General features: G+C 40.7%; 1 long non-coding RNA gene across 1 annotated transcript in view; it reads left to right on the forward strand.

Annotated features, from left to right (window-relative positions):
* The first annotated feature begins 2,008 nt into the window (after nt 1-2,008).
* LOC309713905 overlaps nt 2,009-25,950 on the forward strand; it is a 102,508-nt gene continuing 78,566 nt past the window's right edge. Inside the window, exons 1-2 of the long non-coding RNA XR_014278729.1 lie at nt 2,009-2,232; nt 2,606-2,692. This is a non-coding gene — a long non-coding RNA (uncharacterized lncRNA). The remainder of the gene's footprint in view (nt 2,233-2,605; nt 2,693-25,950) is intronic.

The raw sequence follows: 25,950 nt of genomic DNA on the forward strand, positions 1-25,950 counted from the left end.
CCATACATGCTCTCACGAGGCAGCCTTCAGACTGTCTTCCAAAAAGCCTCAAACTCATCACTGAGCAATCCCACTGTGACAAGGACAACGTGGTTCAGTCACCTGTGCTAAACATAGCCAGAATCATGCCAAAGTAGCAATCTAGAACTGTTAGTTCCACTGTTGACCGCCACAATTTCTTCAGTACAACCACAGATTAATTTGAATTTTAACTTCATAAAAACCCGATCCCCTAATCCTCACAATATTTAACAAGCTGTCTTTCCCTGTAAAGATTACAATACTTGAAATGTCATTTATTCCACAAAAATAAAGACTGGAGACTGGAGTTGTAAAGGGATTAAATACCTGGAACATATATTTGAAGGAACAGACTTTATTCCATTTGAGAGATTAGTTATACAGTATGGGACTATCAAGAACAGATTTTCAGAATAACAAAAAATTAAATCTATAGTAAAAAAAGAAATGTAAGCTTAATTAAGTCACATTGCAAACACCACCAAATGAGGTGCAATTCCTCAATCTGAAACCCCCAAATTACTGCCTAAAATATACAGAACACCAAAATAGATGAATCAACATCCTTTCCTATTGCAAATTGGGAGGCAGATTAATCAATCAGCTTGGACCACAACGTCTGGTCTTAAATATGTTTAAAAACCTTTAAATTGATTAGTGCACTCTACTACATATAATGCACTATACAGGTCAACAGATGTTGACGATGGGTTTCACGTCGTCTAACAACTGCTTAAACTGTCAAGTCAATACACCTGACAATCACATCCACACTCTTTGGTTCTGTCCACCAGTTCAGAGGTTTTGATGTTGGATATGTGAAGACACATCAAAGTGTCTGAAATGTAACATTCCAGCCTCCACTTCAGTTTGCTTGTTGGGTGACTTAGGCTACGTTTACACTGCAGGTCTTAATGCTCAATTCCGATTTTTTGATCAAATCCGATTTTTTTTTGTCTGCTTGTTCACACTACAAATAAAATGTGACAGCAAACGCGCTCTAGTGTGAACCCTCAAAGCGGCCCGCATGCGCAAAAGAAGACGTCACACACAACGCGCTCTGTTTAGACCCAGACCAAACGGTATTGTTTGACTAATGGCCCTTAATGTAAAGACTTGTTTCTGACTTTAGTTATAAAGTTATTTTGTTATTTACATATGGCCTAACAATGATCCTTATTGCCGTTTTGGAGAGGAGCGGTGCTTCAAAGGATAGTTGCAGATTTCTGTCAAAATCTGTAGATTATACAGTATAAATAAAATATTCACATTTCTCCAGCGCTGTCTTCCCAACAGTTTCTCTGACATGGATGGCCAGGAAACGTTCATGATGTCTTCTCCAGCGCTAATAACTGGCATCTGTCTTGTGTCAGTGACGTAAAAGACGGATTTAATGCGACATGACCATTCAAACGGCAGTCGCTTTCTAAAACATCAGATATGTATCGGATTCAGTACCACATACGAAAGTGACCCAGATCGGATTTGAAAATATCGGATTTGTGCCGTTCACGCTGTCATACCATGATCGGATAGGGTCAAAAAAATCGGATTTGATGCGCTTTGCCTGCAGTGTGAACGTAGTCACTACAGAGATGAATACAGTCCACATGGGTCTCACTCCCTTATGCATTACTAAGAAGACTGTCCTCATGAACTGGGAATATAAAAATCTTAAAAATCTGGTGTCATGTTTGCTGACTCTGTACTGTGCAAACAGAACGTTTTATTTACAACACCGGCGATTACTTACATATATAATTACACAGCATGCCCAAATTAACACTGTCAGATTTGATTTTCAACACTATTAAAGTGTCTACATAGGTCCACACCAGTGAGTGTTAATTTAACTGGAAAGTACATTAACTCTGATTTAGTGTTTAGTGTTTTGACGGCCTTTTTAAAAGAAATTGTGTGGATAAGAGGCAGTGGCGTGTCCAACGGGGTGGCCTGGGGGGGCACAGGTCACCCCCCCAACCAGACTGGCCACCCCAGGTGGCACCCCAAAGGCAAAACAATAAAATTCAATCAAATATCAAATGTCCGATTATGTTTTCACGGTGAAGCTCAGATATCCGAGTGTAAGTGAATGCAGCATCGGCTTCTGCGCTATGCGCGTTAGCAAAGGTAGGAGAGCCAAGCATGAAAGACGGCACTGCAGGAAACAATTTTTCGGTGAAAGAAAATGAGGACAGAATAAATGTCCCGGTAAGTAATATTAAGTTTGTTGAGTTTAGTAAACTTCGGTGAAATTAGAATACCAAGGAAAAAATAACACTTAAAGAATTATTGCAGCCGTGGAATATTTCAGACAGTATGCTACTGAGGGCAGCTAACATAAGAGTTATGAGTTATAAGATATCATCTAAGTCGTAACATTGCTGTATGGAGCTGCAGATTTGGTTGCAGGTTAACATCGCTGGACTGGCCATTGGGCATACCGGGCATGTGCCCGGTGACTTATTTATTTATTTATTTTTGTAAGGGCATGAACAATGAGAGGTAGTGGATTGGCCAGATGCAGGTCAATGTGTAAAAATAACTCAGTTGTTTGGTGGTGGCTATGGCGGGGCTTCTACAGAGGCCAGCAGGTGGATGAGGGAAGGGGAGGCAGGAGGAGAGCCCCGAGGCAGCCACCGGTCCGAGTGTCAGGTGAACTGAACTTCAGGTAAGAAGTTATGACCTGCATTCTATCTGGGTCAGATATAAACCAAGTTCAGGTGGAGTTTATTTTCGTTGTGCTGACTTTTTACTGTCAGTTGCAATAACTCGTACTGCGTTCTAGCCAGCTTGACGGAGTTTTTATACAGCTGGGTGGGTGCTATGATGTTACTGATAGTGAACTTTATTTTATTCATACGTTTAGTTAGTAGAGTTGCCAACGGCTCCTTAAAAAAATGGAATGGTCCCTCATTCAGAGAAAATATTACACGTTTCGTATTGAGCTGAGAAGAGACGCAGTTTGTCCCGGATTTTAGCTAGAATGGAAAAAGACACAAAGCTGGAGTTATTCTGTCTTTACACTGCACAGCTGCCTCTTCTTCTCTCATCCTCTCACCTTCCCTCTCCTGTTGCTATTTCAATCATGAAACTGATCAATGATCAGCTGATCGGCTTTTCTCTCTTGTTTGTTTATCGCCCACTTTGCGCCAGAAAGAGGAAACCAGCAGATGCCGCGCTAAACAACAGCAGCACGTTTAAGCTTGATCAGCTGTTAGAATTTATTTAATATTAATTTCTAGTATCAGCTGATGTTTGCTGGAACCACAGCTGTAAAGCTGCTGGTCTTGATGTCGGTTTGGATATGTGGTGAGAGGGAAACATGAAGATGAAACCAGGAGATGTCCTTACTGGATCATCAGAGCTGAACAGGTGATGGAGAAACAGGTTTACCTTTTAGGTGACATGAATGAGTTGAAGTTATGAACTGTTGCTGAGAGACAAATAACACCAGGATCCTTTTCTAAGCAGCTGACAGCTGGTAACTGTGCAGGGGCGGATCTAGCAAAGTTTTGCCAGGAGGGCCAGGTAGGCATTAACAGGGAGAGGGGGGCACAAAGAAATACTTTTCTTTCTTATTCTCATTTAAAATATCTCGCTTTTATTAAATAATTATCTAAATCTTACAACCAAAGTTTTTATCTGACGTAAAATGTATAGAAATCATACATATACCAACAAGACAGTGTACATATGGAAAAGATATATATAAATTTTATAAAGTTTGTATCTGTCTTGTGTCAAACTTGTATGAAAAGCATACAAGAGTAAAAACAGATATAAGATCCCTTGAAAGATTATATAATGAATCTTGTATGTTTTGGATACTTACTAAAACAATATATGAAAGTAATGGGAAAGTGGCCACTTTCATGAGTAAATCATGTAAGCCTTATATGACTTAACTCATGAAAGTGGCCACTTTCATGAGTTAAGTCATATAAGTTTTTACTATTTCTTTTCCATATGGGACTGTCACAACAGCATTTGTTTTCATTCAAAGTCTTTATGGCTTTAATACCTGGTGGGCCGGTCTCTAGTCAAAATGCCCGATTTTCTGTCCCAGTCCAGCCCTGCAGGTTAATACTGGCAGTGTCACCATGCCAGCTGACTGTATTTCATCATCAGCCAGTGTTGTTCTTTATCAATATTACCAAAGTTTACCATAAGGCAGCATAGAAAGTATTTACTTGCTTTCAGGTTTTATTCAAATGTTAGTCTTTTCAGTTGTTTCCCCACTTTTTTCCTGTTTCAAAATCAAACACCAGTCTGTGAGAAGATTATCTTCTTTTTTTAACAGGCAGATAAAGTTTTACATTGGAACTGGCTAATTTGTCAATTGTTTGTTACAAATGTTCGTATTTTAATATTCAAAAATGTTTTTGCCCAAAACATATGTGCACTATATGTCAGTAAAAATACTATGCAAATATTGCTGTCCTTGAATGCTGAGTAAACACTGACAAAGCACTGATTGTATCTCTTGTACTTTATCAACGCAGTATCTAAAAACTTTGCACCGTAGTGGTCAAAATCTCATTCTAATAAGAGTTAAAAGTGCATTTGGTTATTAGGTTTACAGGGTTATTGAATTATGGTTAACGGTTGGTAGAATCTTTTTTAAACATTATCTGCCAATTACATCTGCCACCCTTCTCCAAATCTGTGCCCCTACCTGGCCCCCCCAACAAAGATTTTCTAGACACGCCACTGATAAGAGGGCCAATTTTCTTAATACACCTTGGATAGTGAATCATTGGTGTTTACAAATTAATTTTCTACCAGGGAACAAGTTTTTAAACATGTTATCGTGATCACAGATCAGATGTTTCAAGTAACATATCATGCCATCAGTAAGGACTGGGGACAACACAATTCCAACAATTCCAGTAGCTATTGTCCCGCTCAACTATGTCTCCAAAAATGAGTGGAGTATTGTGTAGGATACATAATGACTGAAGGGCATTTAAACCTAAGTGTTTGCTGTTATCATCTATTTTTAACCCACTTGGTTTATTTTTAACTCTACAAAACCACAATTAAAAATCTGTATCCTGTCAAGTAACATGCTAATGGAGATGTAGCCATTTTTGATCATGTATTTGCGATCGTGGCTCAAGAGTTGGGAGTTCGCCTTGTAATCAGAAGGTTGCCGGTTCTAGCCCCGGCTCGGACAGTCTCGGTCGTTGTGTCCTTGGGCAAGACACTTCACCCGTTGCCTCCTGGTGGTGCTCAGAGGGCCCGGTGGCGCCAGTGTTTGGCAGCCTTGCCTCTGTCAGTGCGCCTCAGGGTGGCTGTGGCTACAATGTAGCTTGCCATCGCCAGTGTGTGAATGTGTGTGTGAATGGGTGAATGAATGAATGTAGTGTAAAGCGCATTGGGGTCCTTAGGGACTAGTAAAGCGCTGTACAAATACAGGCCATTTACAAAAAAAAGTTTGAGCTCATACTGCACAACTCCTTCCAATAAATCATGCATTACATCAACTGCATAATTGTCAGTGCTGGAAAATATTCCAATGAACTGAGCACACAAGATCTTTTAACTCCATAGACGGAAGAGAGAGCAGGGTCTACACTTAATGCATTACAGTGTTCAATATGAAGTCCTCTGGAGCACAGAACAAGGTCAGAACTGTCTTCATTAAACACAGATTGAATTTCTTCCTTGTTTACTAAACAAAACCTACACCAGTGTGTTGTACTAAACGATTCAACACAACCTAGTAAGCCATTTAAAGCAAGATTGTCTCATGTAACTTGAACAACAGAACCAAACACTGGCTCTTCAGTAAAGGGAAGCAGGATTCCTATTGTATAAAAGGCCCCAAAGTTCATAAAATAGTTTTACTGGTGTTTATAAGTTTATATAGGTTCATGTAATGTTCGGTCTTCTGTCTGTTTGGGCCAGCCCACCTTCTAGTGACATCATCCGGTTAGTAAGGTGGGCAGTTTAATGGCGGATGGGCAGTGTTGGTCTGGAGGGGGTGCACTGATTCCTGGGGCATGTTAGGTGTGCGTAAATGACAAGTAAGTAGTGACCTGTGTTATATTCTGCATTTGTTTGTGTTAGTACTGTAGTACGTTACCATTTAGGAGCTAATGCAGTCCATAGTTGGAGCGGTAGGCCACGCATGCAACGCATGAGTTCACCCTCATTTCATATGCTAACTTATGTTGTTAGCTTACCCCGGTTCTTGACGCATGTACGGTCACTCGTATGTCCATAATGTCGTTCCTGTGTTATCAGACCTTCTCTGTATGTTGTATGTGATGCTTGTGATTGTTTACTTTGAAGTAGCGGAGTTTGTAGCGAACAATTAGGTACGTGGATTAAGAAAATAGCGAACGTAGTTCGACCGGAAGTATGGCGTCCCGCTTGCCCTTCACAATAAGAGCATTATAGCGGATTATAATGGGGGACGCTTTTATTTTGTATAACTATCGGAAGTAGTTCCTGTGTACTGACGGTTGCTTAACCTCGCACTAATGCTATTTAGTTGCATGGTGTGAGCAGTTTGAAGTGTACTATATTTTTCTGATCTTTATATTTGATTATGTTAACTATGTTGTATTATGTTTATATTTGAGTATTTGACTTGTCTATTCTCTTTATTTATTGTTATTTCCCTTGTTTATTTCCTTTGTAGGAAACCACACACACACACACCCAGACACACAGTTATGTACACCCGCTGTGTTTACAACCCCAGAAATTAAGTGGTGACAATAAAGTGCCTCAAACGGAACCTCAAGCTCCCTCCTTCTTTCGCACTCTGGGACAATTTGGCCTTAAGTGGTGTTCTGGCCGACACACCGGGGTGACCGTAGTGCTCAAAGACTGAGTCAGTGCCACAGCCGTGCCTATCTTCAATATCTCCACTACACCTATAGTTTCTAAAATGTTCAAGTCATCCATCAAAGGCTTTAGTATTTCTTCAAAACCATATTTCTTTAAGTCTTCTGTGTAGAAAAGAGCAGCTAGATGTACATTCATCAGCACAGAGTTAACCTTTGGTGGGAGTTTTTTTTTTATAGTGAAATACATACAGCCCAGTTTGTGGATCCCTTTCTTCGAATGTAATGGGTTGGCAGTTTCAAAATCATCGTAATACAGTATAATCTGTAGAGCATGTTGCTGTTGTGAAAACAGAGGATGGTTTTGGAAATATAATCCATTGTTAATGTCTTTGTATAACCCAGCTTGTGTTTGTTTCTCATGCAAGAAGCATTATCTAATTTCTTTATTTTTGAAAATTAAATTTATCGTACCTAAAATGGGCACATACATGTATTTGTCTCTGACAAATACCTGTAGTTCTATGTCTACGTGTATCCAATCTTACACCAAGTACAAATTATTTAGGCTCAACAATTTCCCATTTTTCATCATAATATTTCTGTCTTTTTTTCTCAGTGTTACATTTTGAAAAGGGGTTATCTAATTGGTTTAAATTGTGCTCAACTCTTTTGTAAATGTCTGATTCCTTACTATCAGGGAAAAATGTTTGGAGTACTGCTTCTCTTGCTTGACTCTGAACATGACTGACAACTTCCTCAACAGAACAAATTATTGTTTGAACAGCACTTTCAGTAAGACCAGAAGTGAGCAACAGTAGATCCACACATTCCAACAAGCGAGTCCTGTGAAATAACAGTGGGAACCTGTGATATAGATGCAGAAGTAGATGGTTGATCACTAAAAAAGTCTCCTTGAGAATGTGTTTGTTGGACAACTTCCTGTTCCATCCCTACATGTTTATTTTGACAACGACTATGTGCATTATGGAGATGTTTTCTAAAGCCACTGTAAGTACAAAAAGACGAAAAACATCCCTGCTCTCCACATTTTAAACGCAGATTTTTGTTTGGATATAAACCATGATGACATTTTAAATGTTGACAAGGGCTGAACAATTTTTGTGGTATGTTTTTCAAACAAAGCATTTGGACATTGTCAAACAGTTTTTTTAAACCCTCCTACAAGCGTGTGGACCTTGTGGGCATTTTAACGGTCTCGCAGCAGACGGGCTCTCAGTTCCTTGACTCAAGGTCTTTCTTTTGTGTTTCCAACATCAATGTTGTAGATTGTGATTTGAATGAAGGTGTAAAAACTGGAAAGAGCTTCATCATATGAGAGGCTGAAGACAAAGTGTGCTTTGAATAGCCCATCAAAAGCAGCCACTGAAGTTGGAGGATCACATGGGATAGCTTTCTGGTCTACAACGATGAAGAACCACTGAATGTTCTTCTTTTGCTCACCAATGCAGAGAAGGAAGGGCTGCCTGGTCTCAGCTTTCTCCAGGAAAGTAGTGAGGCTGACTCCTTCCTGGAACTTGAATAGCACATTTCAGTCATGAGTAACAACATTTTTTCATCTGTTTGGCTTGCATATAAGGTCTATGGGCCCAAGCAAGTAACCCGTCTTAACACAAATGGATCCAAGTAGAATAAAACACAGTAATGCTTTATTAAGGTCAATTATGGAGTTCCACAAGGTTCAGTGCTAGGACCAATTCTGTTTACATTATACATGATTCCCCTAGGCCAGGGGTCTGCAACCTTTAACACCCAAAGAGCCACTTGGACCCGGTTTCCACGCAAAAGAAAACACTGGGAGCCGCAAATACTTTTTGAAATCTCAAATGAAGATAACACTGTATATATATATTTTTTTTCACCTTTATGCTTTGTGTGAACAACTAAAGTAAGTAAGTAAAGTTTATTTATTAAGTGCTTTTCACAGACAGGCAGTCACAAAGCTCTGTACACAAATATTAAAATAAACAATACAATCAATAGACATTATACACAATGTAAAAGATCAAATGTAAAGAATGGAAAGATTATAAAATACGTAGATCAACAAAAGGCTTGTTTGAAAAGAAAAGTTTTTAACTGCTTTTTAAAAGAATCCACAGAGCAACTAAGGTGTGTTGCTTATGAAATCCATGAAGTGCTAAAGAGAAAATTACATTTTATTCATGTAAATAACACATTTTGAACTCTTAAAGAAATATAACAAAAGGAAAGACACCCAGCTGAACTAAAGTGATCCAGCAAACAAAAACTGTTGTGAGCCGCCACACTTATATCGCCTTTGGGCTTTTGGAGCCTTGACCTGACTTTTTAAAAATAATTGAAAAAAAGCACTATGCTGCTAAAAAAAAATAGATATTTGCAAAATTCTGCCGAAATATGTATTTTACCTGGTTAATGTGTGTGGCGGGGCGTGGTCTGCAGCGCCGCTGCAGGGGAGGCGGACGCACCTGACCGGCACCCGCAATCACACCTCATCACCTTAAAATCTGTGCTCTCTCTGTTGTTGAAAAGCTACAGCCAGCTGTATGCGTACAGCAACCGTGTGTGAAAAGCAGTCAATAAAGAGATGCTGAAAAGCATGTTCATGCAAACATCGTCGGGTCTGCCGTGATATGTTTACAATAAGACTTATGGTCCCGAACCTCTGCGCACAGTGTCTGCAAATCGGGGGTTTCATCTTTACGCAGGACTGTAAGCTGTCATCTGTGGGGCGTGAGCGGTGTTTGTTTTTAACATAGTTCACGGTGGAGAACAGCTGCTGACGTAATGTGGATCCGAAGATCCATATTTGGCCTACCTGGGGTTGAAAGTCTCGATAAATGTATAGCGTTTCGGCGGGTACACCGGCTTCCACGAGTGTGACGCTTATTTTGAGCGATGAAAAAATAATAAGATATAATTTTATTTTTATATTTCAAAATCACAATAATTCTTCAATTTAGAACTACAAGTTAAAAAAAGAACTAAACACAAATAAAATACACTTCAGCTAAATACTTATAATTTATTTTCCCAAACCAAGCCGCAAAATAAAGACTAAAGAGCCGCATGCGGCTCCGGAGCCGCGGGTTGCCGACCCCTGCCCTAGGCAGTATCATTAGAAGACATAGCATACATTTTCACTGCTATGCTGATGACACCCAGCTCTATCTGTCCATGAAGTCAGACAACACGCACCAATTAGTTAAACTGCAGGAATGTCTTAAAGACATAAAGACCTGGATGGCCGCTAACTTTCTGCTTCTTAATTCAGATAAAACTGAGGTTATTGTACTCGGCCCTGAAAATCTTAGAAATATGATATCTAACCAGATTCTTACTCTGGATGGTATTACCTTGGCCTCCAGTAACACTGTGAGGAACCTTGGAGTCATTTTTGACCAGGACATGTCCTTCAACGCACATATTAAACAAATATGTAAGACTGCTTTCTTCCATCTGTGCAATATCCTGTCTCAGAGTGACACTGAAAAGCTAGTTCATGCATTTATTACTTCCAGGCTGGATGACTGTAATTCATTATTATCAGGAAGTCCTAAAAACTCTCTGAAAAGCCTTCAGTTAATCAAAAATGCTGCAGCAAGAGTCCTGACAATATACATGTTGATGATGAGTCCGACCTCTTTGCCAGGGGTTTTATCAACATTATGGATTCTTTTCATTTTATCCAGCATGTGTCCGGCCCCACACATAACAAAGGTCACACACTGGACCTTGTCTTTACCTTGGGTTTGAATATTGATTGTATTTGTTCTAAGGACATTTTTATCTCTGACCATTATTGTATTCTTTTTAACATGTCTTTTCACGAGCCTATGTCTCCTGTTTACCAGACAGTTATGTCGCGCATTATAAATTCCTCCACAGCGCAGAAGTTCTCAGATGCTTTTAATTTAACACTATCCCCACAAAACGGTGTTGATTTCTCAACAGATCTATTTAATGATCATTGTCTTTCGATCTTAGATGAAATCTGTCCGGTTAAAATGAGACCTGTGCCTGTTTCCAAGTCCCTACCTTGGCTAAATGATAACATCCGCTCTATAAAACGTAATTGTCGTAAAGCTGAGCGGTTATGGAGGAAAACTCATTTAAATGTTCATCTCCTTTATTTAAAGGATCTTTTAGCCTCTTTTAACAATGCTATTAGAGATGCAAGGGCTGCTTACTTTTCTCAGTTGGTTGCAAAGAGCAGAGGTAATCCTAAGGTCTTATTTGATACTATTACTGATATCATTACTCCTGCTCTACCTGCTGCCATTATTTCTTCTGCTGAAGACTGTGAAACATTTCTTGCTTTCTTTTTAGAAAAAATTAGCAATATAAGGAAAAAATTGTCCCCATCAGCATCTGCACTGTCAGTTCCTACGCCAGTTCGGCCTGTTGTTTTAGAAAGATTTTTACCTGTTTCACTAGCCGAACTGGGAAAAATAGTTAGTGCAACAAAAGTATCCTCTTGTTCACTCGACATTTTACCCGCATCGTTATTCAAAAATGTCTTTTACTCTATTGGTCCCTGTATGCTCACTATAATTAACACCTCTTTGGGATCTGGCTAAGTTCCTGCCTATTTTAAAACTGCTGTTATACACCCTCTGTTAAAAAAGCCTATGCTGGACCCATCTCTCACTAGCAACTACAGACCGATCTCAAAAATACCGTTAATTGCTAAGATTTTAGAGAAGATTGTGGCTAAGCAGCTTACAGCAGTTTTAGACAAATATAACATCTTTGATAAATTTCAGTCTGGCTTTCGTAAAGCTCATTCTACTGAAACAGCCCTTCTTAGAGTTTCTAATGACATTCTGATGCAAAACGATGCGGGTAAGTGTTCTGTTCTTTTAATGTTGGATCTCACGTCGGCCTTTGACACCGTTGACCATTATATTTTGCTTGATAGGCTGAAATACTGGGTCGGTGTATCTGGGTCTGCCTTAGAGTGGTTCTCCTCGTATCTCTGTGAACGATACTCTTCTGTGGCAGTTTCTAAGTACAGGTCATCTTCTACGTCCCTGTCCTTTGGTGTGCCACAAGGCTCTGTGCTGGGGCCATTATTGTTTTTAATTTATTTACTTCCTCTCCAGCATATTTTGAGCCCTTTTGAGGATATTTGTTACCACTGCTACGCAGACGACATCCAACTATATATATCTTTTAAACCTGAAGATGCTTCTAAACTGCGGATTTTAAATGTGTGTTTGGAAACCATCAAAGGTTGGATGGCCGACAATTTCCTCCAACTAAATGAAAATAAAACTGAAGTCCTGTTATGTGCTCCAGACAGACATGTACCCAGCATAATGAATGCTCTTGGTCCCCTTTCAACGTTTGTGAAACCATCTATCAGGAACCTAGGGATAACCTTCGATCCTGCTCTTACATTGGATACTCACGTCAAATCTCTGGTTCGGTCTTGCTTTTATCATTTAAGAAATATTTCTAAATTGAGCCCCATAATAGCTCATACTGAACTGGAGATTGTTATTCATGCTTTTATTTCATCACGACTGGACTATTGCAATTCACTGTTTACATGTCTAAACAAGAGTTCCCCGAAGCGTCTGCAGACTGTCCAAAATGCTGCAGCAAGGCTTCTGACGAAAACATCGAAATACTCACATATAACACCGCTGCTTATACAGTTACACTGGCTCCCTGTCGAATTCAGAGTCCACTTTAAGATTCTGGTTCTCACATTTAAGGCTCTTCAAGAACAAGCACCATCATACATCATTGAACTCTTACAGCCCTATGCCCCTAGTAGGTCTCTGAGGTCTTGTGGTCAGGGCCTACTTGTTATTAAGTATACGAGACTGAAAACTAGGGGTGATTGAGCTTTTGCTACTGTGGCCGCCAGACTGTGGAATTCTCTTCCTCAGAACTTAAGATCTGCTATTTCACTGATTACTTTTAAAAAACAGCTAAAAACACATCTTTTCAAAATTTCATTTTGTTAACTTTTGATTGTACTTCGTCTTTTTAATCTGTGTCTATACCTTGTAAAGCACTTTGTGATCCCTTATCTAGAAATGTGCTATATAAATAAAATTTTACTTACTTACTTACTTACTAGAAAGAGAGAGCAGATTTCTCCTGTATTGGCTTCTCTTCATTGGCTTCTTGTTAAATCCAGAATTCAAAATCCTGCTCCTCACATACAAGGTCTTAAATAATTAGGCCCCATCTTATCTTAATGACCTTGTAGTACCATATCACCCTATTAGAGCACTTCGCTCTCGCTCTGCAGGCCTACTTGTTGTTCCTAGAGTATTTAAAAGTAGAATGGGAGGCAGAGCCTTCAGTTTTCAGGCCCCTCTTCTGTGGAACCAGCTTCCAGTTTGGATTCAGGAGACAGACACTATCTCTACTTTCAAGATTAGGCTTAAAACTTTCCTTTTTGCTAAAGCATATAGTTAGGGCTGGACCAGGTGACCCTGAATCCTCCGTTAGTTATGCTGCAATAGATGTAGGCTGCCGGGGATTCCCATGATGCATTGAGTTTTTCCTTTCCAGTCACCTTTCTCACTCACTATGTGTTAATAGACCTCTCTGCATTGAATCATATCTGTTATTAATCTCTGTCTCTCTTCCACAGCATGTCTTTATCCTGTCTTCCTTCTGTCACCCCAACCAATCACAGCAGATGGCCCCGCCCCTCCCTGAGCGTGGTTCTGACGGAGGTTTCTTCCTGTTAAAAGGGAGTTTGTCCTTCACAGTGTCGCCAAAGTGCTTGCTCATATGGGGTCAAATGATTGTTGGGTTTTTCTCTGTATGTATTATTGTAGGGTCTACTGTATAATGTAAAGCACCTTGAGGCAACTGTTGTTGTGATTTGGCGCTGTATAAATAAAACTGAATTGAATCTAATTGAATTTTTGAAGTTCACATTGTACTGAACCCATGTCTGTCAATTAACTTCTTTTGGAAAGGAAAGCGACAACAGATTTGATATCTTTCGATATCTATCGATGCAGCATGATTTCATATCAAATACACAAAAGATAATTAATTAATTTCATCATTTCTGTTTTTATCTTGTGGCTTACCATTTACGAAAAATCATTAATTGTAAACAGTGTTTACAAAAAATGCTATTAGAGCATACCTTGACAAATCTTACAAGATGATTGGCTGCCTGTGAAGAGCTTTGTTTTTGCGGGGGTTTTATTTGTGGCCTTTTGATGTTGGGGGCAGGAGATGCAGCAACAACAGAAGAGCTGCCATATCACTCTCCCAGCCTTAAAGACAAAAAGCATATTTGAGACAAAAGGTTAAAGATGAACTGAAATTCTGTTAAGCAGTTAAATGATGAGATTTCTGAAAATGCTTAAACCACAAGGATGCATAAATTACTTCAGTCTATTTGCAGTCAGTTAAGTGTATTAGGACAGACAAAGGGAAATGTAAGTATTTTATATACTGAAATACTGTCCTAATTTACCCCAGTCATTTGAAGCCTCTGGATCAAAAGATGTTCGTAACTCCTCAACACAATGACTTGATGGAAGACTTTGGCTTTCTCTGATGATTTTTTGCTTGAAATATGAAGGCCACTTTGCAAGAAATCTTCCAGAGGCCTCATCTACAAGCATCATTGTAAAATCCTGATCAGTCTATTAAAAAGACAAAACAGCAACCAAATACTGGTTACTTAAGTGTTCTGGGCAAAATGTTATCTTTGGTTTCATATCATGAATGTATGTAACTTTGTAATTTTAACATGTTGTCGCCTCTTGGCCAGGACTCCCTTGAAAAAGAGGTTTTTAATCTCAATGGGACTTTTCCTGGTAAAATAAAGGTTAATAATAATGAAATGTCTATAAATATACTCAACAACCCCGGTGTTTCAAGGAAATGAGGGAAGACATCCAAGATTGATGATGTTCCATCTGGGTCATGAACCAGCTTCTGTCTGTATTCAAAAGTAGCTTTCATCTTCTCTTTAAGCACAGACCTATCTGTTGAGTGTGTAATAACAGACAGAGCCTCTCTGCACTCCTCACCAAAAAGTCGTCCTCTAACAAACAAAGATTCTCTTCGGGTTGTTGGACTGTCCTGAAAGTTTGGCCTGGGACACCCACTAGCACCATCATAGGTATTGCGTTGGACAGTCTTGAGTCTCCAAGCAAGATAGCCAATATTGGCCTCCAGATCATAGTAATGGTCCTGCTCATGCGTGCAAATCAGTCACACACAAAAACAAACAAAAAAACATACACAACAAAAAATGGAACAAAGGAATGCATATTTGGTACCACTGTAACAACATGCATAAATTACAGAGATGTTGCTTTTCAGAGATAACACTTACATAACAATTTTTTGAGTAAAGATCTTGGAGATATGGAAAAAGCGTTGCAATCCCCAGTGCATAGTTAGTCCGAGCACTTATGGGTGGAATCCTCCTTTCAAAAACAAAAAAAGTGTATTGCTATTCTGCTCACTTGACAACTTTTTTAGGATCATCAAAGAATACTTAGCCATGTGATTCTATCATATCTGCAACCAGTATGTTGACCATTTGTTGACGAGTTGGATGTCACAGTGTTTTAGTTTTGTCGTTTTCATTGAAAATTTCCTTACCCTTTGGGTTTGGCCTCAGGACAGTATACACCAAAAAAAAAAAAAAGATTTATACTGATTGAACTGAAGCAAATTACACAAAAAAGTTAGTGTTTGTAAAATGCAGTTAAGCACTGGAAATTGCTTTAGGCTTTGCTTTTAACCTGCTTTGCTTCATTGCGATCAAGCTCTCCTAGGCCCTTGTTCCTGTTCTTTGTACTTTTGTGGATAATAGTTGAATCTGATGAACAGGTAGAAGCTGGGGACGATGGATGGTCTGACAATGGAACTGGCGATGGTAAGAGGGCAAGACGGATTGGCTGTACTGATGACTGTGATTAGTCTTCAACCACACTGATCTCATTGTCTTAAAAAAAAACAAAAAAACAAAGGCCATAAAAGGGATTGAAAAAAAAATTGTGCAAAATGCATATGAGAAGTCATAATATATGTGGTTGAACATTATTCCAGTTGTTATATCTGATAACAGCATGTAATATGCACTCAACATGTAAAGCATTTTACAGTTTTTCAACAAAGAAAATTGGAATCTGAAAGGTTGTTAAATCTGGCCAATATTCATAAAAACATTGAAGATCATGAAGAAATGTACTCCTTTAAATTATAATGGATCTACTGTACCCATAACTTGGGATGGGTATCGTTTAGGTTTTATCCGATACCAGTACCAAACCGGTACTTTTGAAACGGTGCCGGTGCTTAAACAGTGCTCAAACCGGTGCTTAAAGAATGGAGAACATAAAATTGGTCCAAAAACCTCTCATGTTCAGCTGTTTTTTTGTAAAAATATAACAATGTCAGCCTTTTCTGCAGCTATAGGGGATTTATCGAATCACTCTTGGCTGGAAGCAGTGCTTAATCAATGGAAAAAACACAAACTTTGTCCAAAAACCTCTCATGTTTAGCTGTTTTCCACTTTTTCTTTGGTCATTTTAGTCTTTTTGGCCAGGGTGAAGGGAGTATCTGCCATCAAACAAGAAGACAGCTTCATGTAACTACAACGGTGTTTGCGAGTTCACCTTACGTGCATTAATGTAATAACGTGGTTAGCCTAATCAACGTAAATTACACACGGATAACATTAAGCTACTCACGCAGAGAAGAAAGGCTGCTGCTGCCATCATCATCCTCATCATTTCTGCTACAGTGGCAGGGCTAGGGTCCAGGACTCTCCTCTTCGTGTTTTTGGGGGATGTTGCTAACTCCGGGTCCGATAACAGGCAACCCACCCGCAGTAGAAGTGCCCGGTGTGAGGTCTCGCAGCAAGCTATCAAATACAGCGCATTTCTCGGCTTTTAACAAAATGCTATACGTCGCCAGGTGTTTCATCAGATTCGAGGATTTACCTCCTTTGCAAAGTATCACCTTAAAGCACTTGTTGCAGGCTTGCAGTTTGAAGTACACCCAGACTTTGACTGCTTTGCCTTGGGCATTTTTAATCTGTAGCTCTGCTCTAAAAGAACGTACGTACCTGGGCCCGCCTACTACGCTTGCAAAGGTAAAATGATTGGCTAGAATCCAAAGTGTGTGACATCTCAGGGGGAAAAAGCACCGAAATAAAGCACTGAAATGTGTGCTGCTTTTCGGTCTGGTTACTACCGTTTATGTCAGAACCGGTGCCATAATGGCACGGTACCCATCCCTACCCATAACTGCCCCATAACTATGTGGTTTTGTCCTGCTTTAGTTTTTTTTTTTTTTTTTTTCGTGTGTGTGTGTGTGTGTATGTGGGGGGGGGGGGGGGGGCAGTTATGGGCTTGGGGCATTGGGGCATCTGAGGGTCTCCTAGGGTTGGTTTCTTGGAGAGCTTAATGCTCTGATGGCTCTTGCATGGTGTTTCTTTGTGGAGAAAGACTCGTTTACAGGTTCAACTCCTTCATTTAAAAGACCTTTTAGCTTCTTTTAATGCTTCAATTTGTGATGCAAGGGCTGCTTATTTTTCAAACCTAGTCTCCAGGAGCAGAGGTAACCCCAAGGTTTTGTTTGACACTATTAGGGATATTGTCATTCCGGTCACTGCTGCTGTCCCAATCTCTTCAAATGAAGACTCTCCCTCTATGTACCATTTACCAGAGGTGGGACCAAGTCATTGTTTTGCAAGTCTCAAGTAAGTCTCAAGTCTTTATCCTCAAGTCTCAAGTCAAGTCTCAAGTAATGTCAGGCAAGTCAGAGTCGAGTCTCAAGTCACTGGTGTAAAAGTCCGAGTCAAGTCACAAGTCTGAAACTTTGAATTTCAAGTCCTTTCGAGTCTTTAAAAAAAAACAAAAAACGAAAAAATAATGTTGCAGTTATGCTAAATGTAAATATTAGACCATGTAATTTTTAAATCTGTGTTTTTCTCAACACATGACAAAATAGTGAACTTAGAAAATATACACAAATTGTGAAATTGCACCTCTTTAAAATGCAGCTCAATTAAACCTAGCTCCTAGAATAATTTTCACCGACAGTTCTGAGATAAGCTGCATGTTATTCTTGGATGCGGTTGTAGGACCAGCTTTAAAATCGCATGACAAAAATATCATACACATTAAAAAAAACTGCATCACCAACGTAGCCTGGACAACATTTGCTAGTTAGATGAAGTCAGCTATCTCATCGTAGCATATTTATATGCATATTTATAATCATACGGTTCTTGGAGTGAGTGCACACACTCATGAAGTTTAGTAACTTCAGGTCACTGCAACAAGCCCAGGTACAGTTTACCGACGGATGGGTGCAGGACCTTGAAATGCACCGTGTAGAACGAAAGACCATCGTACGTATCATAAGTTTACCACTCTCACAAATCGTCGTCATAAATACACATTCCTTAACCGTTTATTAATAGGACCTTGGAGCTCAACGGTAATTAATTAGTAGTAGAAATAATTTCTGGTAGCATCACAGAAATGTAGCAGTGACAATAATACTGTATGCTGTAATCGTACTGGACAATTAGTGATACAAAAAACCTGTTTTATCCTGTGAATAAAAGTATATGTTTTTGTCAATGTACCATAATAACAGAAGCGAAACGCAATATTGTGTCAGGACAATTCACTATTTACAATAAATAAAGGAGCATAGCGCGACAATTTCTGTTCAGCGCCAGACTTGCTTGTAACCTATATCACCAATTATGTTATGAAAATGACGTATTAACTACAACAGCAGACTGACCTTCGTGTAAATGCTTGGAGCAGACTAACCTGTGAGCTGGAGTGTTCTGGGACGTTATATTTGGTCTTTGAATGGCTGCAATCCAGTCGCGTCTTTGTTACTTCGGAAACATGGCTCGAACAATTTCTCTTCAACGACGTAATCCGATAACAACCGATCTCTTTACCCGTCGGCTTCCCGTGGCTGTCATGCGACCGGCTATTGCAGTTAATAATACAACAGCTTCTTGACATTTTTGTGTTTCTTTTTATCGCTGTGTAACTGATTTCAATTGAAAGCCTGCGTGCGCTAGTACCGCTTGCCACGAGTTCCCAGAATCCTTTGCGGTTCTACCCGTGAATGACGTCACATTTTCAATCTCTATATAATATGCATGTTAAATTTTATATTTGGGGTAAAATATCAAGTCTTTTCAAGTAAACCGGTTCAAGTCCAATTCAAGTCCCAGGTCATTGGTGTAAAAGTCCAAGTCAAGTCACAAGTCTTAGAACATTTTTTCAAGTCAAGTCTAAAGTCATAAAATTAATGACTCGAGTCTGACTCGAGTCCAAGTCATGTGACTCGAGTCCACACCTCTGCCATTTACCTGCTCCAATTTTACCAGCTTCAACAACTCAGTGTCCTGAGTTGTCGAAGCTGGTCACTTCAATGAAATCATCCTCTTGCCCCCTTGATATTTTATCAGGGTCTTTGTTTAAAAATGTTTTTAAGTCCGTTGGTACTAGTTTTCTTATAATTATTAATGCATCTCTGCTCTCTGGTCAGGTCCCGGTTTACTGTGAAAGTGCTGCCATTCACCCACTTTTAAAAAACCCCAAACTTGATGCTTCTTTGCATTCCAGCTACAGACCCATCTCAAAATTTCCTTTTATTGCCAAGATTTTAGAAAGGTTGTGGCCAAGCAACTCACGGTTGTTCTATATGAACATAACATTCTTGATAAATATCAGTCTGGCTTTCGTAAGGCTCATTCTACCAAAACTGTACTTCTTAGAGCGTCTAATGATATTTTGATGAATTATGATGCCGGAGAGTGCACTGTTTTGATTTTGCTGGACCTGACCTCTGCCTTTTACACTGTTGATCATCATATGTTGTTAGATAGATTAAACCCACTGAGTGGGTATATCGGGTACTGCATTGGAATGGTTTAAATCCTATTTGTCTGAACAATCTTCCTTTGTGGCTTCCTCTAAGTTCAGATCCTCCGTCAGCTCTCTCGCCTATGGGGTGCCACAGGGCTCTGTCTTGGGACTGTTATTGTTTTTGTTGTAATTACTCCCTCTTCTGCAACTTCTTAGCTCTTTTTCTGATATTTCATATCATTGTTATGCAGATGATATTCAGCTATATATCTCTTTTAGGCCACCTGATGTTTCTAAGCTCCAAATCTTGCAGTCCTGCTTAGATTCCATTACAGATTGGTTGGCTGATAATTACCTTTAACTAAATGCTGATAAAACAGGAGTCATTATCTTTGCTCCTGAGAAATTTGTTCCCCTTGTGGTTAAAAATTCTAGGCCCTCTTGCTTCTTATATTAAACCCTCCATTAGGAACCTTGGTGTTACTTTTGACCCAGCTCTGATGCTGGACACAGACATTAAATCTTTGGTTCGCTGTTGTTTTTACCATTTAAGAAATATTGCTAAGCTGAGCCCCATTGTGTCACGCTCCGCATTGGAAATGATTATTCATGCTTTTGTTTCATCTCGCTTAGATTATTGTAATTCCTTGTTTACTTGCTTAAGTAACGCCTCCCTGGAATGACTGCAGGGTGTTCAAAATGCTGCTGCCAGGCTTCTGACAAAGCATCCCAAATACTCCCATGCCACTCCCCTGCTGATTCAACTGCATTGGCTCCCTGTCAAGTTCAGGATCCATTTTAAGATTATAATCATGACCTATAGGGCCCTGCATGGTGTAGCTCCAACTTACATCAGTGATCTTCTTCTTCCTTATCGCCCCAACAGGTCCCTGAGGTCTTGTGACCAGGGCTTGCTAGTTGTCCAGCATACAAGGTTAAAAACAAAAGGTGACAGAGTGTTTGTATCAGTGCCTACCAGACTCTGGAACTCATTCCCTTTAAGTTTGAGATCTATCTGTGGACTCAGTCATTTCTTTTAAAAAGCTGTTAAAAACCTACATGTTTAACCCTCTGGGGTCCAGGGTATAATTGGCCATTTTTGACTACTTTTGGTTTTACCTCTATATTTCACCTTTAAAATATGTTTTTCTTGCCTTGTTTGGTATCATTATTTTCAGCACAACCTCAAATATCTGAAAGTTATTTTTTCATTTTGGTACACTATATTAGCACAGTTGATCTAAATTCAGACAAAAAATTCAAAATCCAAGTAGAAAAAAGTTATATTTTTTACTGTAAAACCCACAAACGAATGTTTAACGAATCATTTTCATAACTTGAAATGCAAATAGAAATTGTACATTTCTAAAAATTATGCACAAGTTTTGCAAGCAACAAAGTTATATGGTACTATTTACCTAAAAATGCAGCCAAGGCCTCAGGCATTTTTTATATAACCATTTAAATCTATTTACAGAACAATCAGGTGTGCTGTATCAAATAAGAAGGCACACAAATTATTCGTGCCAGTCCAAAAAAATGTATTTTGTGTTCAGTATAAGGCAGAGGAGAACACCAAAGGCCTAAACCCTGCAGGTCTGACAACAGGAGGTGCATCAGTCCAGTTTTCCATGTGGGAACAGCGTTTACACTGGAATCTGCCTTTGAGGGAGTTTTTTGGAGAAAATGTGAAATTCAGCAGCAAAACAATAACTACACAACAAACTAACTATAGTATAGCCTCCAAACACACTAAACTCGCCCGCTTTCCGTCGCGGGTGTCACTCCTAAAAACTTCCCCTTCTCCCTAAACAACCAAATGTCACAGGTTGCCTTGTCATTTTTTTGACTGGCTGACATGGTAAAATCGAACAAGAATAGGGAAAGGGGTGTTTTTTCTTTTTCTTTTTTCACTCGCAAGCGGAGAGTGTTTGCTAGCGCTGTCTGTAGAAAATGCCGTTTTTACCGTTCTTCCCGCTGTAAACTACAGAGCCCCGCAGGGGACATGGGAGAAAAAAAAATTAAGACGGACTTTTGCGAGATCTCGCAAAACACACTCGGGATCTCGCAAAAGTTGAATTCCAACAATGGCGGCAGCTACTTAGTTGTAATATTACTCTTTCTGGGTCACAAAATAAACTTTTAAGATATTTTGATGCGTGAATATAGTTGTGTAAACGTCAGATATCTGCTCAGTTTACAAGACATCACATATTTGCAAAAGTGCTCCGATGTTTTCTGAGATCTGACACCCACCATCTCGAAGCTAACGGGAGGTCGAGACCTACTACAGCCGGGAGGAACACCGCTTTCCCGGCACATCGTGCCTTGACTTCCTGGTCGGCTTCAAGCTGGCAGCCTCCGAAGAATGCAGGTAAAACTTTTGTGAGATCCCGAGTTTGTTTTGCGAGATCTCGCAAAAGTCCGTCTTAATTTTTTTCCCTCCCATGTCCCCTGCGGGGCTCCGTAGTAAACACCACTGTTTTGTTCAGAAAAAAATATTGTGTGCATTTTTTATCATAACTCTGGTTTTACGTGGCCCATCGACACAATTAAAAAACTGGTATATAGTTTGAAGTCTGCACTTTTGACCAAAGTTGAAATGGAGATTCTGACTTACTGCATCTTGTAGCCGTGTCGTCTTAAATTGGTCATGTGATTTTGTTTCTGCTTCTATGAAGCACTTTGTGATTTTATCTCATTTTTTATCGCGGGGGGGTCTGTATGTGGCTGGTGGCTTGGTAGGGTCTGAGGAGGGCCTGCAGACTTTGCTCGAGGAGTCCACTCTGCACGTAAGGGGGATCTAGCAAAGCTGGAGGCTGAATTCTTCCCGGGTGTCTACTGCCTTATGTTTTCTGGCAGTTGGCTGAATGTTGGGGTGTACTTTTTCCTCTGCGGTGAGGTTGGGTGGGCCACCTCATGCTCTGTGGGGCTTGGTGGTGCTGCTGCTGTGGACCCGGTCTGGATGGTGGATTTCGGGGAACAGGGGGGCCCACGGGCGTCAGGAAGCTTCAGGGATTGCCCTCCAATCTTTTCCTCCCCATCCCTAATTGCTTCGCACCCCCTGCTCCATCATACCACCCCACATGCAGCGCCTTGAAGTGCAAGTGCGTCACTGAGGTGCAAGGCTGGTATTCCTCCTCTGTCCCCTCCTGTCCACTTGGCCCGAGCTGACACCAGCTGTTATCTGGCAGAGGATTGTTGGTGCCATGCCCCTCCCCTGTTCTAAATCCTTTTTGGAACAGCACGCATCAACACCATATATGAGTGGGTGGCATGAGGCATGGGGTCCGGGAGGAGGAGCTGGCCATCTGGTGGGCTTCCCTGCTGCTGCAAGACCGGGATGGTGTGCTTGTCCCCATCGCAGAGTAAAGGGAACCTCTTGCCTGTAATGGGTCTGGGCATTGATTGCCCCTCTGTAGGTGTTGGTGCCTGGACGTGGGAGTACAGAGTATGTATGGGGTGTGTGAGTGTGTGTACGGCATTCATTTCCATGTGTCTTCATATTCAGCGAGTGTGTGAGTATTTGTATATGTATATTTTGTCTCTGATTGCCTGTTTGTCTATGTGTCAGGTCAGGTCTTAGACTCCGCCTCTCTCAGAACATCTCAGGCACCTCAGGTTTTGGGGCCTGTTTCCCTCAACCATACTCCCTGCCAGTGGCTGGTGCCACCACCCACTGATGCATTAGTGGTTCTCAGTGTCCAGGGCTGGGTCCTCTGGTTTGTACTGGCTCACTCCTGGTGTGTGCTTGCCGGACCCCTGCTCAGTGTGGGGGTCCTCAGGTCTCTGGGCCCGGGGCTCTGTCTGCTGCGGTGCAGCCAGATGCCAGGCAGATCCTGCGGGCTCATCGTCACTGCCCCCACGACTTCTGCAATGTGTCTGCTGGGCGACCCCTGTGCAGGGCTCTCCTCTGCTCTTTTTTCAGTAGCTGCCATGATTGTCCCTGTGGTGGTCCTCCTGGAGCTTTTGTGCTCTGAGGTGGTCTCTGGAGGTCTGGGGCCAGGGCTTTGGCTCCCCACACAAAATATTAGATACTTAAATGGAGAAACTTTATGAACACAAATGTGCTCACAAACACAGGTGTACACAGAAGTGTTCAAAAGGTGTACAAACAGGTACTCACAGATACACACTATCTTCGTCGACTGCTCCCTCTAAACATGTCATGTATTATTGATACTGTATGCTGCTCAGTAACATTGAATATTTATTATTTACTGATACTTATGCATATGTTGGTTGTTGCTGTGGTTTCCCTGTTGTTGTTTTTTGTTTGGGTTTTCTTGACAGGTGGTAGAGCAAATTTTAAATTTTTCTCTTTCTGTCCTTCTGTTAACTTTCTCCCCAACTCATATTTCTTTCTTCTTTTTCTTTACTGTCCCACGGTCTTTTCCATTGTGATTGTAATAACTCAAAATAAAAAATTCTAATAGAAATCTAATAAATTAGGCTATCAAGTGGAACATTATAGCTAAAGCCGTAATGGTCCACTTGAAAAAATATATCAGTTGGGCCTTCAGACAATAATTATAATGGCTACACTTCTGGACAGGACAGGCTAAAAAACATCAGAGGACTATGCTTAACAGTATTTGCAATTACTAACAAGTAAGTCTGTGTAAAGAAAGGAATGTTACCTTTTAGCAGTGTCCGACTTCTCCCTTCTTTCTCCCTAAATCTAACTGGTCACATTTTCAGTCCAACCTGTACACTCCGTTGGTGCGTACAGACGTGCTCCTAAAAATCTATTTGTCGTGAGCTCCAGGAGAGTTTCTGGCTTCCCATAAAGGCACTGCCATCCATTGTTGGAAAAGATCTGAAATGCTTCACCCTCAGAATGCTTAACCAAGGTGAGAATGGCCAGCCAGCCTGTATTAATCACATCTGACTTGCATATCTGAGCAGCTTAATTGCATGGAGAGGAATGTCAGGAAACAAATGAGTCTAACATGTCAATGTGTTAATTCTGCTATCGATTTCATTGATGCGCTATTCACCCTCTTAGTTCATTAAGGCTGACCTGTCAGACCACACACACAAGCACATAACAAGAATACACACACACACACACACACACACACACACACACACACACACACACACACACACACACAAGCCCGTTCAGCTATCTTACTGAGGATCTTCATTGACATAATGGTTTCCCTAGCCCCTTACCCTAACCATAACCATTAAAAATGAATGCCTAACCCTAATCCTTACCCTAAAACCTAACCATAACCTAGTCATACCCTGACAGTAAAACCACATTTTGAGCCTCAAAAAAAGGCCTTCAAACTTATGAGGACCGGTGAGTGTGTCCTCACATGGTGTAGTTGAGATCTGGATGAGCCCTTCAGACCCTCCAGCAAGGGTAGACGACAGCTGTCGCATTTCTCCAGAACCCCCAGCAGGAACAGACAACAGCTGGATGGGCCCCTAGGTCTACCTCCACCCAAGGAGACCCCTAGCTGAACAGATAGCTGAACTGTGGGCAAAGCTAATGGCTGCTGAGCAGGAGACAGAGCGGCAAACTGAGCTGCAGGTGGTTGAGCAGCTAACTGAGCTGCTGGTGGTTGAACAGATGCCTGAGCTAGTTACTGAACAGGGGCCTAAGCTATTGGTGGAGTGGAGGCTGCTGTAGATGGAGCAGATGGCCGAACCGCAGTCTGCTTAGCTTCAGGCTGGGCAGCTGACTGAGCTTCAGGCTGGGCTAAAATCTGAGCTACAGTATTAGCAGTCTCACAGTTCTTTGAAAAACCAACAGACGGAGTGGAAAAATGAAAAATTGTCCTTTCTGCTCACCACAGCCGGCTGTTGAGCAGTCCGGGAATCCGGCTGCAGTGAGGAGCGCCGGCGCTGGTGCCGGCAGTGGGGAAAAAAGGACCCAAAATGCAGGACTCTGTGCGGTGAACAGTGCATTTATTTACAGTTTAGTAAATGTAACACACAATAAATCCCCAGTGTGCTCCCTTGACTCCCGTGTTGTGCCTTCTCCCAAGTGTCTGTGCTTTGTTCTCTCTGCTCCTGTGTCTCCGCACTCCCCATTCTTGCTGCCCTCCTGTGCTCCACTCTCCTCCTGCACTGCAAAATGTAAGTATTAAGTTGACTGAACTCAATTTTTATCAACTTGCTACACTGTAATCCCTAACAGTTGTTCTAGCTCATAACTAATAAGCTCATAACAATCAAATGTCATTTTGTAGTTGAGCAAACTATAAAGTATTGAGCTCTGCTGGCCTTTATGGAACTTTAATTGAATAGGGCTCAAT

The sequence above is a fragment of the Aulonocara stuartgranti genome (genome assembly GCF_965226115.1).
Source record: "Aulonocara stuartgranti genome assembly, chromosome: 9".
Taxonomy (NCBI): Eukaryota; Metazoa; Chordata; class Actinopteri; order Cichliformes; family Cichlidae; genus Aulonocara; species Aulonocara stuartgranti.